The 5549-nt window shown below is 35.2% G+C and overlaps 1 non-coding gene across 1 annotated transcript; it reads right to left on the bottom strand.

Moving 5' to 3' along the window:
• Positions 1–4914: 4914 nt before the first annotated feature.
• On the bottom strand, positions 4915–5021 carry LOC131180507 (small nucleolar RNA R71). The gene has a single exon (XR_009149274.1). It is a non-coding gene; the product is annotated as a small nucleolar RNA R71 (small nucleolar RNA).
• Positions 5022–5549: the final 528 nt, after the last annotated feature.

The following is a 5549-nucleotide window of genomic DNA, read 5'->3' as shown; positions in this document are numbered from 1 at the left end:
CCGTGCAGAATACTTTTATATTCACTGCTTTTACTAGCAAATTTATGTAGAGAAATGAGTTATGAATAAGTTTTGATTGCTTTGGTTTTGGGAATATTATTTGGAACTTATTATATTGCCAACTTTGCAAATGGAAATTTTGAGATAAAATGTGATTTATGGTTTGTATGAAATATTGTGACTTGAAATTGTTTTGATTCACATTTGGCATGACACTGTTGATATATTCCTCCCTTTTTGACTTATCAGTCTGGGGTGAGTGTGATTATGTTCCTCCCTCTTTGACTTGCCAGTCTGAGGTGAGTGTGGATGAGTACTCATTATTCAGCTAGCTTCCTCCCTCATTGATTTCAATTATTGGGGTGAGTGCGTCTTGTCGTGGTGTACAACACGACATGTGTAGAAAAATTGTGTCATGGCCTAAATTATATTATCGATTGGCAACATTGTATTATTCAGTTTTTTGATCGAATTGTGTTATTGTGAGTGTGTCTTGTCGTGGTGTACAACACGGCATGTGTGGAAAAATTGTGTCATGGCCTAAATTATGTTATCGATTGGCAACATTGTATTATTCAGTTATTTGATCGAATTATGTTATTGATTTGCAAAACGGTATAATTCAGTTATTTGATCGAATTGTGTTATTGATTTGCAAAATAGTATTATTCAATTACTTGATCAAATTTGTGTTAGGTGAATTTTGTAAATTGTGAGATGGAATTGTGAATCATTTGATTTGTGAACTGTCAATAAAAGATTTATATATCGCATTTCAAATTGTTATTGTGCACCACTGACTAAATTTTACTCAGCGATAGCTTTTCATTGCTGTCGCAGGTAGACAGACTGACAGGGCAGCAGACTAGGCTGCTAGTACATTCAGCGAGAAATCATCGGATATATTGAGTATACCATATTCTGCATTTTATATTGTAATGTATGTTCACTGTATGTATATAGTGTTCTTGGTTTTGAGCAGTTGTAAAATAAAATTATACATTAAAGTTGTAAAATAAATTATGAGTTATTTTGACTTGTAAAAATTGTATTATATTTTTTGTATCTCAGTTTTTGAAAAATTACTATGGATTTGAGTTGAGAAATATGTTGTGTTGAATTATGCTAGAGTTTGAGATTGAGAAAAATATTGAAGTGCTTTTTACAGGTTTTTGATGAACTGTTTTATCCAAATTACGGAGGGCACTCTGCCAAAATTTTTTTACAGAAATTACTAATAGTCTAAATGTGTTAGTTAATTCACCTTAGTTCAAAAAGGTTTTTAACACCTGTAAATAGTGCTCACCACCGTAAAAGAAGTAAGAAAAGTTTTTGAAAATCCCTTGTAGTGTATTTAACGGGTTATCAGTAGGCGAAGTTGGTAATTCATTAGGTATACTACGGGATCATGTTATGCCTTACAGAGGGGTAGGGTGTGACAAGTACTGCACATGGCATTATGCCATTCTGTGATTTCATGGCTTTTAGCCATTTTGACATTATGTTGATACTTGGCCTAGTGCCTAATGTTATTACAGCTTATTAGCTGTTCTGTTGCACACCGGGAGACACATATGTGACCGATGGTGTGACGGCCCGAGGTACTTGATACCCAGTGCCAGTTTACGCATTTATCCAGTCCAGTCGTCCAGTATAGGTTACTTGGGCAACCAAAAATGAAAGTAGATAAATTTAATGAAATAATGAATATAACAAGTACAAAATAAGTAAGACTACAAATACTCATTGAAAATTTATTTGCAATAAGACATCAATACATTCACTGCATATTTATTTTCTATTATTTCTTTTTATTTTATTATTGGCACCACTAAGCATTATTTCTTAGCGCGTTGCTTTTGCCACGCGTAGGTTCTGGAGATATTGACCGAGAGCCCAGTAGACCACAGACTGGGTGAGACCTCCTGCAGCTCTGCATAGTGTTTGTGTCACCTCACCATCTTCAGTGCATTGGTAGGACACTAGGTTTCATTTTGGTATTTTGTAACTAGCTTTTATTTTCTCATATGTAATTGAGACTTATGTAATGTATTTTGATGTTAATGTAAATAGTGGAAATTGTGTTTATGAATGGAAAATTGAGTATTTATTTATTGCTTATATATGAATACCATGAGAAATGAATGATTGAGAAATGGAAATGTTGTTGAAAAATATTGAGATTTTGATGATTATTGGAGTTTGAGAATGGTTGGAAATGATTATTGGAAGTGTTTTTCACAGGTTCCGAAGAACTGTTTTCTCCATTTTTAGTCGGTACTCTGCCGGATTTTCTAAAAAATTTTCGGAACCTCAAATAAATTATAATTTCAATAAATGACTTAAATGAATTATATTTCACAAATTATATTCAAAACTATGATAAAAATAAATTAAGGAAGAATAAAAATGATTGAGATAAAATAGAGTGTTCCGGTACACTGTGTGACATATCTTACTCGGATATACTGTAGATGGGTAAGGGGTGTCACATTAGTGACCTAACCATGAATTTTTCTTTAAATTCATGTTAAGAACTTTGAATATGCGTAAATTGCAAAGAAAAATTGTTGAATATTATTTGGATGAAAACCCCAGATTTTTGGCAGCCATGGTTAGGGTTTGTTTGTGGTGAGTTTAATGAAATTAAAAGACCATCATGGCTGCCCACAACATGTATTTACTAAGTGGATTGATGAAATGAAGTGAAAATGCATGTGGGGTAATGTTTGAGATGTTAGGGTTAGGGTTTGGGGTGGAAAATGGGACTTTGATCATGTAATGATGAAAGTGAGTTTTAGTGGTCAATTAGTGACCATTTGGTTATGTGTAAACAAGAAATGAGGTGGTTTGATTAGTGGGAATTGCAGTTGGTGTGGCTGCCCATGGTGACCTACAGAATTAGACATGAGTCCAGCAGGTTTGGGCAGCCATAACTTAAAATGTAGAGGTTTAATTGGTGCAAGGCTAATTGGACATGAAACTAGACACATAATGGCATAACTTTGGTGAAGAAACCATGCCCATAAAACCAAACCAAGTGGACCAAAAGCTTGCCTTAATCCTGGTGACCTGCACTCTGATTCTGCAGAATGACCAAATGAACAGTGATTGATAATTTGGCCATAACTCAATGTAAAAAGGTCCAATTGACCTGAACTTTTACCAGCAACAAGCTGATATATAGACCAAAAACTTTCATTGAAGGAACCTAACCCAAATTATGACCAGAACCTATCCAACAAGTGAGTTGCAATCACTGTCCACTGCACTGTAGATATGGTCAGTCCAGAAAAATTTCAATCCGGCTAGTTGTGGTTTTTGGACCATAACTTGAGCTATAAAACTCCAAATGGAGTGATTCAAAAAACAAAATTCAACTAGACAAAATAAGTAACAACTTTCATGTTGATCATTTTTGCCAAATTCCCACTGCAAAATGACTAAATGAGACATGAAAACTGAAAATTCTGCTTACTTAACATTAAGCTTAGAAATGGTATTGGCAACCAATACCTACAAATTTTGAATGCAACAATGTGGCATGTTGGGAGTATTAAAACCAATGTACCTATTGTCTATGCAAAAGTCAACCTTTTGGTTGACTAATGAAGTGAATAGTAACACCAAAACTTGAAATTCAAAAATTGTAAAACTCAAAAGTGTAAAATGCCCTAGTATACCTAACAAGAATGGTTTAGATAGCTTGGCATGCCAATAGGGTTCTGTTAGCAATACTGCATATGGCTTCATGCCATTCTGTGTTTCATGGCTTTCCCATGCCATTCTGTGACATAATAGCCTTTGGCTATGTTATTTGAGTTGATATACTTGGGTTTTAACCCTGATAATTGTTACAGCTTATTAGCTATTCTGTTGCACACCGGGAGACACAATGTTATCGATGGTGTGATGGTCCGAGGTACTTAGTACCCAGTGCCGGTTTACCCGTTTATCCAATCCAATCAACTAGTATGGGTTGCTCGGGCAATGATAATAAACCTTACCAAAGTTTAATCAAATAATAATGAAATTAATATCAGAAGTCACGTCTACCAAAAATGTAAACACACATTCTGCATATTCGTTTCACTTTATGTTATTTTATTTTATTTTATATTGTCACCACTAAGCAGAATTGCTTAGCGCGTCGCTTTTGCCACGCGCAGGTACTGGAGACCTAGCTGGGGAGCCCAGCAGACACCAGACAGGGTGAGCCTACAGAGCTACATCAGGAATTCAGAGTCACCTCACATCTGCACTGCATATGGTAGGACATTAGGACTATAGGTGGCCCTTTTGTATTTTGCATTTTGTATTAGTTTGGATTGTAACTATAAACTCCTGTAATTATGTATTAATGTAAATATATGAAATTTCATATTATTGAGATTTTCTGCATAATGTATGTTGATAAAGGAAATGTTGAGAATTATTGTGAATATGCTTTAAGAGATGAAGTGAACAGAAAAGTTTTGAAAATAGTCTTGTGATTTGAGATTGAGATTTTTGAGATTGACTTGAATGTGTATAATGGAGTTTGGATTTGGAAATTATTTTGGAAGTGTTTTTAAACAGGTTCAGAAGAACTGTTTTTCCAATTTACAGCCGGCACTCTGCCAGATTTTCTATAAAATTACGGTTAAATTCAGATTTATAAAAATTGAAAATGAATGAATTAGAAAGAGATAAATTGTAATAGAAACATAAATTAGTGCTCCGGCACACTAAGTAGCATAACTTGCTCGGCTACACTATAGATGGGTAAGGGGTGTCACACTTCGAGCTTTCCCTTTCTCACTAGAAGACATAGCTAAGGATTGGTTGTATTACCTTCCTTCCGGATCTGTCAACTCATGGAATGGGATGAAGTAGATATTTCTGGAGAAGTATTTCACTACTTCCCATGCTACCAACATAAGAAAAGAAATTCGTGGCATCTGGCAGTGCAATGGAGAGAGCTTGTATGAGTACTGGAAGCGATTTAAGAAACTGTGTGCAAGCTGTCCCCATCATTAAATAAGTGAGCAGCTGTTGATTCAGTATTTCTATGAGGGACTCTTAGCAATGGACCGTGATAAGTGCATAATTTATTAATTTTACTTCCATCACATTTATTGTTTCTAGGGTATCTTTATGCCTAATTCAGTTGGTTAAAGTATAATTATCTATTAGGCATATGTTTAGAGAGTTATTGAAATAATTGTGTTAAATGGATAAATTTTCAGTATTTGCATTAATTTTGACTCTTGCTGTATTTTTCAGGGTTTTGGTGAAGTCCCAGAACATAGAAGTGTGGAGGAAACTTGAAAGATCGAAGGATTGAGAAGCGTTGTTGATACAAAGTACATGGGTCATGTAAGCACAACCACGGACCCGTGTAACATTCTGCCAAAAGAAATCTAGAGGACTGAGGAAGAAACAAACTACACGGGACGTGTAACTTGACTCGTGTAAATCCTGTAGACTTGTGTAACTTTCTGTGCCAATGCAAGACGTACCCATTCAGCTCCAATAAGTTAGACGGCCCTGGGCCGTGTAGTGATACA

Source organism: Hevea brasiliensis, chromosome 5, assembly GCF_030052815.1.
Source record: "Hevea brasiliensis isolate MT/VB/25A 57/8 chromosome 5, ASM3005281v1, whole genome shotgun sequence".
NCBI classification, from domain to species: domain Eukaryota; kingdom Viridiplantae; phylum Streptophyta; class Magnoliopsida; order Malpighiales; family Euphorbiaceae; genus Hevea; species Hevea brasiliensis.
The sequence above is the reverse complement of the archived record's forward strand: the minus strand, read 5'-3'. Positions and strand labels throughout refer to the sequence as shown.